This window comes from Ostrinia nubilalis, chromosome 25 (assembly GCF_963855985.1).
Source record: "Ostrinia nubilalis chromosome 25, ilOstNubi1.1, whole genome shotgun sequence".
In the NCBI taxonomy this organism is placed as follows: domain Eukaryota; kingdom Metazoa; phylum Arthropoda; class Insecta; order Lepidoptera; family Crambidae; genus Ostrinia; species Ostrinia nubilalis.
The window spans coordinates 710,634-723,406 of NC_087112.1; the positions used below are offsets into that span (position 1 = coordinate 710,634).

General features: G+C 40.1%; 1 long non-coding RNA gene across 1 annotated transcript; it reads right to left on the reverse strand.

Moving 5' to 3' along the window:
- Nucleotides 1-1,674: 1,674 nt before the first annotated feature.
- LOC135084302 (uncharacterized) lies at nucleotides 1,675-12,356 on the reverse strand. Its single transcript, XR_010259812.1, has 3 exons — nucleotides 12,123-12,356; nucleotides 3,270-3,405; nucleotides 1,675-1,829 (listed from the first exon to the last, which is right to left on the reverse strand). It is a non-coding gene; the product is annotated as an uncharacterized LOC135084302 (long non-coding RNA).
- Between the last annotated feature and the right edge of the window lie 417 nt (nucleotides 12,357-12,773).

Consider the following 12,773-nt stretch of genomic DNA (forward strand, 5'->3'; position numbering starts at 1 on the left):
CTGGGCTCAGTTGCGTCCGACCACGGCGACCAGCTTTCTATCAGTGACGCAACTGCTAAGGTGTCTCTGTCCAGTTTCTTCAGAGCCCATCGTGGACCCGTCGTCTCTGGGGAACGGTTCGAATAGCTCGGGACGGTGAACCGGAGGGGGGAAATGTCGAAGCATATGTACCTATGATCCGACAAAGTCTCGACCTCCTCCAGCACCTCCCAGTTCTGTACCCGGCTCGCCAGGGCGGGAGTTGCGAACGTGATGTCCACAACTGAGCCACCCTGCATCCGCACGCACGTGTTGACCGTTCCCCTGTTTACAATCACCAGGCCGTTTGACATGAGCCATTCCTCTAGTAGCTCGCCTCTTACATCCGTTAATCGGGATCCCCAGGCCGTAGATTTGGCATTAAGGTCACCCATTACTACAGTATGATGTGGGCAGCCCCAGCCAGATGTAAGGGATCCTATCTCTGCTAAGAATATTTCGAATTCCGCGATAGAGCGGTTCGGTGAAAAATATCCTCCTATTACAACAATGTCTCCAACCAGGACGGCAACACATCCACGACCTCTTCGAACTTTTTTGAAAGGGCCAGAGTTGGCTGCCGTGTTAGTAATGACTACTACCTTCTCGTCGGTGTCGCCAGCCCAGTCATCCCGCTTGTGGATGAGGTAGGGCTCGGATACTACACATATTTGGGTCGACCACTGTGCCATGCTCTGGTGTAATAGATCCTGAGCCCTAGCACAGTGATTGACATTCGCCAAAAGAAATTTGGATGCCATCTTATTCGCCGGCCATTTCTACCTCCTCGGGCCCCTCTTTGGAGTGAGATGGCTTTGGCTGGTCTTTTGCACTTGCCGCCGCTCTTCTCCCAACCTTTATACCCGGGGCTTTACAGGCCTTTGTGCCTATGCGGTGCCCCGCCGGTTTCTCTGCAGCTGCGCACACTGAGCAGTGGGGCTCGTTAGAACACGCTGCTGCTTTGTGGCCCAGTTGTCCGCATCTAAAGCACTGCCGGCTACGGTCCACCTCAGCCGGACATACTGCTTGTACGTGCCCGGCCTCAAGACACCGAAAGCATCGCAGTTCTCTTGTCGGTAGGAGTCTCACCCTAGCGGCAACCCAACCCACCAAAAGGCGACCCTCCAGCACCAATTTTGCCGCTGCAACTGGGCAGCTAACCCACGAAGTGAAGAGACCAGTGTGGTCACGACGCGGGGAGCCAACCTTGACCTGTTCGGCCGGGCAACCTCCGACCTTGACCACCGCACCTTTTATTTCCTCTGCTGTGACGGAGTCGTCTAGGCCTGACACTCTAAGATTCGAGCATTTAACAGGTCTTGACACTCGTATCTCGTTCTCATTATATATAGTCTTAAGTTTTGACCTGCTACAACTCCTGTCTACCAAGCATCTACAGATTGACCGCCAATAAGACCCAACCAGTGAAGACTTTAGGAATTACCCATCTGCATCCAATGGGAGGTCTATCCGGCAGCAGTTGTCTTCCCAGCAAGTTCGATCATTGAAGATCATCATCGAAGATTGCTATAGGACTCACTCATGTGCATGGGTCTATATCCACCTCTCGTTTCCACCGCTGCAACTCCTGTCTTGCCAGGATCTTGAGCTGCCCGATTTCTGGCACTGCTGTAATGCTGTTTGACTTACCCATCTGCATCCAATGGGGGGTCGATCCGGCAGCAGTCGTCTGCCCAGCAAGCAGTGCAGCAGCCGCGCCCGCGCCTCTGCTGTTGTTCCGAGCACTACCAGCGCTGTCAACCGGCTGGAGAGCTGCCCGATCTCTTGCACTGCTGTTAGGATTTCTGGATCTAGATGGGAAAGTGTGCATGTTAAAAGCGTCGTAGATTCAATATCAAGAAGAAAGTGCATATACGAGTATTAACGATCCTATATCTGGTTATTCACGGTATCTTTTTGGTTCCTAATAACTTTACATTATGATCGCAATAAAGATATTAAAGGTTGATAATAATTAACTTAACAGAACTGTATATTATGTTCAGACTAATTCACATCATAAAGGCGCTGGACACAGGCCACTACCAACCGGGCAGCATGAAAAGCATTGGGGGAGGCCTATGTTCAGCAGTGGACGTCTTATGGCTGAGATGATGATGATGAATTCACACCAGGTACAACAATGTGCTCTAAAACTGATCTAAAACTTCCAATCATCTGTTCTTCTTTGCAGCGCTGCGTGACAAATCGTAACATAGTGAGACAGGTGACACTTGGTGGACTGACAATGACAATCTGAAGGTCTCGAGAAAGTTTCTCGGAGAAACAATTGGATGTGAGCAGAGCAAGACCGGTCGTTGTAGAAATCCTTAGGGGAGACCTTTGTCCAGCAGTGGACATCATTACAAAAGGGTAATCTTGTACCCGACTTGTACCGACGTCGAGCTATTGTAAACTCAGCCACGAAATTCCAATCGACCAGCAGATCAAGCGCCGCAAGTGGAACTGGATTGCCCACACTCTCCGAAGGGACCCCGATCACATCCCTAAGCAGGCTCTGGAATGGAACCCCCAAGGAAGACGCAAACGTGGTCGCCCCAAGCAAACTTGGCGGCGCACTGTAGCAGACGAGTCGAAGAAAATCGGCAAGACCTGGAGCGAGATCAAGCGAGAAGCTCAAGACCGAACGGGATGGAGGACTGTTGTGGACGCCCTGTGCCCCATCTAGGGGACATAGGACCTTAAGTCAAGTAAGTCAATCTTGTACCAGGCCTCTTCATCTCCGCGAGTTTACATCGAAAACAAAACACGCACGATGGCCCCACCTACAGGATACTATTCGACAAGGCCTCACATACGAGCGAACATTGACTCACGCACGCGTATTCTTGTGTATGATGGAAGAAAATAAAGAAAATGGTGTACGAAATACTGTGCAGTATTTAACTGCCTAAATAATAATAAAAACACAGAATGTACTTTTAAGTTGCCTTAAGACACTGAGAGGAAAATAAGTAGTTTATATTATTCATGATAATTCATGCTAAATCATGTATTTCCTCCGCCATTTTCCGTAGTTTGGCACCCACGTCACATCATCTTACCGAAGTCAGCCCTAGCTTCGGCGCAGTGCCGATCACTGACGTTTGTCAACAAAATGGTGCTTGACTCTTGAGACAGGCTAAATTACACCATATTGTAAATGACATTGAGCATTAATTTTTTTAAATACCTTCGCGAAGTAAAACTTTTGTACGTAGTACTTATTATTATTCTGTGCTTGTACCCACCATAGTGCAGGATGTCTGCCACGTCGTGCAACGCGCGTTGCGTGTCGCGCACCAGCCCCCGTAGCGTGCGCGCGCGACCCGCCACGCGCCGCGACCACGCGCCGCCGCCTGCCATGACGTCACCATGCGATTTAACCTGTAAACCAACAAGAGCTTAGCGAGGCCTGCTTCACGTGTTGAAACCTCCGATAACCTATTGGCGGATGTAGGTACACTAATAATAGTGTGAACACCATCTCGGTTACTTTCTCCTCTCTTCTCGCGTGCGTCACCCATACTTCGGTCTGCGGGCTAGCGCTTTGACTTGGCCAATTGGCCGCATAGTGTACATCCGCCATATGACCCGCAATACACGGTCAACTTGAAACAACTTGTAACGACAGCTTCAAGCTGCGACTGCATAGCAAACTACAGTATTCTACGGAACCGCTCGCGCTCGAGCAGTTGTGACTATTTCGGGCGGTTAGCAGCAAGGAAGACCCGTTTATTAAAAAAATAATTAAACTACACTATGACTGTATGTTGATCACTCACTGGCTAACTGCTCGAGCTGTCCATGTATGGCGGACCTATTAGGAATTTATTTAACTCCCGTATTCACAAACGATGCTTGCTCAAGTGAAGCAGCAAATCGAACGCACAGCGTTGAATAGAGCTCTGTGATTGGTTCGTGTGTCACTCTGTGCGTCCACGCGCACTGTGAGACCTCATAATAATGTTTGTGAATACGGGCGTAAGTAACAGATAGTCATCAAATCATTATTCGAAAGACAGGAACTTAAAGTTTTCCATCATCGGACAAGATAATAATTAAAAATAACGTTCTCCTTAGGTACACTCAAACAGGTAGTCATGCAAATGTAGTAAGTCACCACGTTATTTAGTATTTTTGCTATACGAGTATTTAGGACGTGTATAAGTGCCCTGGATTAGGTAGGCCCTGTTACTGAATAAACTATTCAATTTGATTTAAATTCTTCCTTCCTTGTATTTAGACCTAAAAATGTCAAAAAAAACTTGCGGACGCTCAAAAAACTAACCAGCATCCTGTATTTGTTTGACCGCGTGTCAATTCATCGAATGGACATGATTAGGTTTTTTTCTCTATTTACGAAGCTCCTAACTTTTCCACTCTACATACGAGTAATTGTTATTCAATTTTATCAGTAGGCCCGACTTGTGAGTTCAATGATCAAGCGTATAAAGCATCGCAAATTAATTACAACGATAATGTCATCGACACTCTGTCTGTAGAAAGTTTTGCGGTCGAAAATAGGCCAGTGGTATCTGTAATATAACGCGTATCTAACACAAGGGAAACCTTAACAAAATGGTGTTTTTAGAAGAACCGTAGGTGACAGACTGACTGACAGACTGACATAGTGATCTATCAACACACAGCTCAAAACACTGAACGGATCGGACTGAAAGGCATCCGCTAAAAAAGGATTTTACGAAACTCCACCCCTAAGGGGGTAAAACGGGATCCACGCGTACGAAATCGCGGGCGGCCGCTAGTTTACTTTATAAGAATGGAAAAGTCCATAGCTGACCATGATCGATTTTTGGTGTTACATTGGATAAGTATGAACGGATCACTGCACACACTTCAATGGCTTCAATAAATTAGGTCGTCTGTCCACCACGCAGGTCCGATATCATTTTTCAATTCATTTATTTTGTAAGTAGGCTTTTCAATACTAGGAAGTTTTACACGTCCCAGTATTAGTACTTTAACTCTACCACTAACTTTAACCGCCTCTGTGGTCTAGTGAAGACCACCTGCTTCAGACGCAGAGGTCCCGGGTTCGATTCCCAGTAGGGGCAAATTTTTCTGTTCGGTTTGGTTGGTGGTAGGGCTTGTTCTAAGTCCGCCTGGCTAGCTACCACCATCTTACCTAAGTCTGTCACTAAAACAACAATGTTAACAGCATTGTTGTGTTCCGGCAGTTAGAGGTAAGATAACCAGTTCCTCCGTGGTTGAGGATTCCGGGTGAAATTCGCTTCCACCTTCGGCCTGATCGTCACTTACCATCAGGTGAGATACAGGCCAAGAGCTTCCTCGTTGTGGATAAAAAAAACTACTTCGGGACAATAAATGGGCCCGTGCGAGAAGAAGCGATGCAAGATAATAAAATATTGATTGAAGGGTAAATAATAAAACTTATATAACATCAAACACTGGAGCAAAATAACAAGATAGTAACGGAGAAAGATAAAAGAAAGTAGTTATTAAACTGCAAAATGGCCGTGACCTATTGGCGATATGCCTCAGATTATTTGCTCGTAAATAAGGACCCACAAGAGTTTTTAGAGGTCCCTAAGTAAATATAATAAATAGTAGTTTGAGGAAAACTAATTTTAAATCTCTGACTCATTAGCTCAACATCGAGTCGCGACTCGCTGACTTTTCAACGTCCAGATTAAACCCTTGGATCTATGAAGCTCTTTTTATGACGTACTTAGACGAGCGAAGGGATTAGAACTGATTTTTCGAGATTCAACCCTTATGGGGGGTGAAAAAGGGAATGAAAAATGTATGGAAGTCCATCATTTTTGAAGCTAGTGACATGAAATTCAGTTTTAATTAATGCTAACAATACATTTCTTGAACGTTTTTTAAATTCCACCCAAAAAGGGGAGAAACGGGGGTACAAAGTTAGCATGAATGAAATCGTGAAAAGTAGATCCATTTAATGGAAGCGAACCCGCGGGCAACATCTTGTTAATCTCTTGATACGGGACTATTCCCATCCTGTTCCCAACTTGGCGAATGACAGGATAATATCTTGATATCAAACGTAAATCAGATTGCAACAGCTTGTCACAACTACGTCGAATGCGCGGGCGCCGATGCATTGTTAGCGGACCGGTGACCTCACCGGTTAGGCCCGTAGCGTTCGTATTCACAAACATTACTATGAGATCTCACAGGGCATGTGGACGCACTCAGTGTCACACACAGACCAATCACAAAGCTCTATTCAACGCTGTGCGTTCGATTTCAACGCTGTGCGTTCGATTTGCTGCTTCACTTGCACTTTTTACTCACTCACTTCATTGCTGCTTAAGCAAGCATCGTTTGTGAATACGAGTGTTAGTCATTTTGTAGATGACATCAAACTAAACACAGCATCTTTATGTAGTCGTAATAGAGCTATTTTGCTACAAAAAAGTATAATACAGTGTGGTCGACTGTACAATGCATTAGAAAACCGTGACACGTGACGACATATCTAAGGTTCTACTGAATCACGTTCGAGTTAAATTCATAAAATACTTTCTTCAGCAAGTTTGTTACAAACGCACTGAAGGAAGAAAGAAAGAAAATAACTTTATTTTGAGGGGTTAAAATGTTAAAACTAAACCTACCCATAGTGATTCTTAGCCAAAAATCCTGCTTTGCAAGTAAATAATAATTTCTAATTTATCAAACTGTCAAAAGATACAAAAGTGCGACATCGGTTCAACGGTTCAAAAAATAAACGGTGACATGTAGGTACTACGTTGGGAGATTGGAACTGGTTTTTAAAGCCAAATTTTAAACCGCTTTTAGCTTAAAAATAAACGATAACATTAAGATTATGGGATCCGCAATTCAATGAAGTACTAAATCCTGTACTTAGGGCTTCTCTGAACTCCACCCTACATAACATAAGCCCCGCAAGAAACGCAAATATTTATTTAAAGTCATCAGGGTATTTACCATAATTATTAAAATACTCAAAAAGAGGTTCACCATGACGTCACTTTGAGTCACAGCTCGCAGCACACCAAACTACGCATTATTGTGGCATTATCAAACGCATATTATGTAAAGACGCAATTATTAGGTGATATTCGTTAAAAAGCGAAGCGATAGCGAAAAATTCAGATAAAAATGTTACCTTAAAATTAAAAAGCTAAAAACTTAAAGTAACTTTTATAGGTCTTCAACGACTCGATGCCATTGTGACTTGGAGGGTTGAATCACCTTGAAATGATTGGGTCTCAATTTCATTTCCTGGTTGGGTCAAATTAGTAAATGATATAATATTTCTTACCTTTTTAGTTCGAAGTATTCTCCTACTGCCCCGTAAAATGAAAAACATTAATAATTTCAAATTATGTGCCACGAATTTATATGCCATTTTCGTTTATGCAGTTCCAAAAATTCCTAAATACGTCCTTGTAGCCTCGTAGGACTTCGAAACTAAGACAATTAGAGATCTATTAGCTAGTTCCGTAAATATACTAATTAAACAGCTACTTTATCTGGCCGTTAACAATTATCCAAAGGTCATGGAGGGGAGTCACATGCCGCATCTTTGATATCTAAACTCTGACTTGATTATCAAATAACCTAGGCTTTAACCTACAAGAAAATATTATTATCTAGGCATATTTTATTTATTTTATTTTATTTTATTTAGGATAACAAACAATTGTACAATTCAGATAATAATGCAGTAAAGTTATACATCGACATTTAGTTATTGTACAACCCGCACCGCTATCCCCATCTTACAAACATGCTTTGCCTCTTTGCACCACTAGCTGATTTATGGAAATGAACAGAACAATCAGTGGAGCCCACGGCCACGGATACCTCTATTCATATATATCATATCTTGAAACATAGTTGCCATAGGTACTAGGTATAATTTTATCAATAACATAGAGGGTGTTTTCTTATTGTCTTTCACCATTTGTGTTGGCCCTACTGACGGGCATTGGGAAAAAAGTTTGTCCAACGATATATTTTTTATCGACATCTTTCAGTGGGGAAAAAAATGGTGGGGGACAACGGGATTATGAGACCTACTTATTATAACAAGGCCGTTTGCTCTTTTTTATGAAAAGATGCTTTGACTGGAAAACCACCTTTACGCTAGACAATTTTTTCGTGCAATTTTCAGTCTTTCCCGCCCACATATTAGAATGATAATGGCGTGCCCACGACGAATTACTAGTTTACTAAACATCCCGGCGTTTTATACGTAATGACGATGTGAAATCGTTATCAAGGACTGTGATAGCTCCACAATAGACCCGAGAGCACCCCAGATCAGCAAATTTATCGCAAAATAGTGCCTATTACAAAGTAAATAAGATATTATGCCAGTGTCTTCCGACTGAACTATAGTGCGTCCATTTTCCTATTGGTAGTACTGACACTCTGATCTATTGGTCAATAGGAAAGGCATTTTATCGGATGTCCATATATGTCACTTGTAAAATAATGTGTTCTGCATCTGCCTAGGAATATTAAAATAGTAAGACACGGGTCTTAACGCGACGTTTATTAATGAGTTACATTATGTACTCACGGCTTGACGTTTCGGCTGCGATGCTGCAGCCGTGGTCACAAGCAGTCTGCTTGAGCCGTGTCTTACTATTTTAATTGAAATGGAACGCGAAAGTTCAAAATGCCTAGGAATACTGAGGTGGTTGGTTTTTTGACCATTCGCTTATTTTTTTGGTTGTGTCAGTTCTTTATCAAAATCTTTCAATCCAGTGATATGACGATGCTGGCTGCTCTCTAGTTTATCTTATCTTTTCTAACAAAGAATTATGAGTAAGAACTAACACTAGTCCAGTCAATAAAGTATTATAGAGGAAAGTGTGGAACACACTTTCTGACTTCGTGACTTTATTTAGACCAGTTAGGAGGTGAACATATCAAAAGTCCGCGCCTATAACTCTTGAGCCGGCGGGGACAGGGGTCTTGAAGGTCCGATTTTTCGGTATTTCGCTTAATTCTCACACACACACACACACACATACATCCTCATCATCATCATCATCATTTCAGCCATAGGACGTCCACTGCTGAACATAGGCCTCCCCCAATGCTTTCCATGTTGATCGATTGGTAGCGGCCTGCGTCCAGCGCACCGCTACCTTTACGAGTCGTCGGTCCGCCTTGTAGATGGACGTACACATCATGATCTATCATTTATTGTCTCGAAGCAGATACTGGGATGTGTAAAAGTGCTTTTGAAAAGCGTACTTGCAAAATAAAATGACTTTTATGAGTTTTACACGTGAAAAGTCTTTTACCACATACCTACAACTAGCGGCCGCCCGCGACTTCGTGCGCGTGGATCCCGTTTTACCCCGTGGAGTTTCGTAAAATCCTTTCTTAGCAGATGTCTACGTCATAACATCTACCTGCATGCCAAATTTCAGCCCGATCCGTCCAGTGGTTTGGGCTGTGCGTTGATTGACCACTATGTCAGTCAGTCACCTTTGAGTTCTATTTAGATATAGCAACAGCAACCCAAGGAAAGTTGTCCGTGCTAAAAAGTTGCATCCGCAAAGACCCGTGATAACCCTAAGGGCAATTACCTTGGTATTGCCAGTAAACATGCGTCAGTATTATAAATAATATAATATTTATTTACTTATTTATATGCCCATTGTCGGTAATGTAGGTGACGGTTGTGGCAAGTGATTGTTAAGTATACAAACAGATAAGATGCACTTTTAGAATCTTTTTTAGTCATTATCAATATTTGATGAGTTCAAAATTAGCAATTAGGAGCGAAGATAATAATGCTGTTTAGAAAAATATTTATTCTGCAAAAGATTATGATAGTAAATAATGGAGTTTAAATACAGATATACTAATTACTCATAATTTTTAAATTAATGTGAATCATTAAATGTTTTTGAAATAATGTATGTACCTACTTGTGTTTTTCTAATGAAATAATATATTTAGCTGCTATGATCACTCATACTTTAATACTATTCAACATTCATTAAGAAAATTTATAACTTGCAACTTATTAGAATAGAATAATTATCACATTAATTTATACACAGACACAGAGTATGGGGTTTTCCCATTGATAATGTTCTAACAGTGGTTCAACTGTGCATAATGATCTACCATAAAGTTTACTATTTATAGCTTCAGAGATATACAACAATTAGTACTTTGTAGTTGTTAATGTTTAAAAAATGTACAAAAATTTTTTGCTGTAAAATAGCAGCTATCACATAATAGGTAAATAAGATGATATGCATAGCTCGATGTGACCATATCCATACAAAATATCTATGACATGTATTTTTACATGACCCGATGATGATCATCCATATTTTTGAGCCAGTAAATAGGTAGGTAGTAAGCACCAAATAGTTTGTGACACCCAAAGTAGCTAAAAAGTTTGCATTGCATTAGATATTATGTCTGATTCCAATCTAACTCGAAACCGTAAAAATATTGACAAACCTAACAAAAAAAAAATTTAAAAAATAACTCGAGAAATCAGATGACAAATTTTGGATCTACTGTGTAAACATGTTATTTGAACTGACAATAATCATATAAAAATTTTTCAGCATTAACTTTATAAAATATTTTTTACAGATCTCCTTTTTTAGCTAATAAATAATCAGTCTTGAAATAATCAGGTTTTTTTAATATTTTTAATCTATTATCTCATACATTATCTTATTGGAAATAACTTATGTATGATTTATTTTATGTCTGTTAAGATTTATAAGTTATTTAACATTGCTTATTATAAAAATAATAGCAAATAAGGCTAACATAACTATTTATATTCCCTCCAAAACCCTTCAAAGGCCTGTTACTTGTTTTGTTAAAATATAAATATCAAAATCAAGTTTCTCTTTCATTAATATATCCCTCAATTTGCATGGTAGGTCCCAGGGACTCCATGTGAAACTGTTTTGGTTCATAATTTTTTTCAATACGCGAATAAAGTGCTGTGCGCTTGAGTAGCTTCCTTTGGTGTCGTGGCCAACTCGGGGGCGAGAGGTCGTCTGCGTGCGCATCACAGAAAGTTGAGTAATTGACACTTGCGGAGTCCCGTGGACTCCACCATACACTTTGCGTAACAAAAATTTTTATTATGATATTATGTTTTTTTTTTTAAATTATGGTTTATTTACGGTTTGAGTGGATCAAAAAAGCATCAAACAGTCACAATACATGATTTATCAATACGTTAGATGGAAATGAGGCCTCAGATATGAGGGACTGGCAAGAAATTCTAGAAGAAAATGCGACGATGAAGAAAAAGAAGAGGATTTTACATCTTACGTCCCGAAAGATTTGTTTTGATGATTTTGTATTTTGATGATGTGTTTTGATGAATTAAAAGAAAGACTGCTTATTTTGAAATTCATTTCACAAAAAATGCTTGTATTGTTCGAAAAAGTTTGGCAGGCAATGTGCTGCTCGTAGTAGTTACTAAGCCATTGCACGTTTTTTCGTGTTAATTTTTTTCTAACATTTTACATATTATTTATCAAGAAGACGGTTATGTCCACATAATTTAGAGAGAAAAAAAAATTTTGGTTAATTTTTTTTCTAAGTTTAAGAGGTACAAAATGCCTATGTCGATTTTTATGTGATTTTTACGACTTCATGAAAATTTTATTTTTTAAATGAATTTTAATTAATGTTTCCATTTCTGTTGTTTCTAATTAATAGTATATTAACCATATTATGTTACCAAATAAAAAATATATTACTTTTATAAGTATCAGTATATTTTTTCTTCATTTGAAATATGGAGTCCCTGGGTCTCCACCTTACACTTAACGTAAGTTTTAGTCACCATGCAAACTGAGGGATATTCATGCAATGCCATCTGGCCGGTGCATATCCGGTGCAAATATAGTAGAACAACACAGACGTTGGGAAGGCTCGTCTTCAAACCAGTTATTACACTATTTACGTCCCAATTCAGTAACATACGCATACCTACACTAGCCGACATAATATAGTTACGAAACTGCAGGTACCCGTAAAACAAGTAACACAAACATTAAACTTACCAACTAATTGCTTCCTGGTGCTAAAATAATGAGGATTATTACTGAAATACTCACCAATGAATATGAAAACTAATTAAATTAAAAACTCCTTGAATTACACTTGTACTTTCGACACAATTTCACAAGAACTTTCCGAACGCATTCCAGTGGAATGTTTTGTTTAAGAATGAATTATTGTTTTTGCAGTGCACAATACATTGTAATGGATAAACGAAATTAGCACAAGGAGAGGAAAACAAAAAGTATCACGGTCCTCCAGTTGTACGCAAACACGTCTGACAGCTGCTGTCATTTGGGCCGATCATGACAGTGACAGTGACAAGTGGCAGCTGGAAGCTATGATACCAGCCTAATTATTGTAAAATATACTACGTTAATTTTTTTCATGTCATTTTGTGATGAATTAAATTAGTTATTCAAATTTTTTGGTTGTATGTATTATATATTTTTTTATCTAATAAATGTATTTGCTTTAAATTCTACGGATTCTCTTGTTTTTTATTACAAAGAATAAACTAAAATTATGATTTTAATCATAAACTTATTTCAAATCACCAACGAAACTATGTTATTTAAATTTCGTCTATTTCATTAAAAGATACGTCGAATAAATAATCACAAATAATAGTAGAAAAAGCTTATTGCTGGCAACATTATGACCTCACGTCAAAGGCGTTTTGTTATTGCGAAAAACAAAAAAAAGGC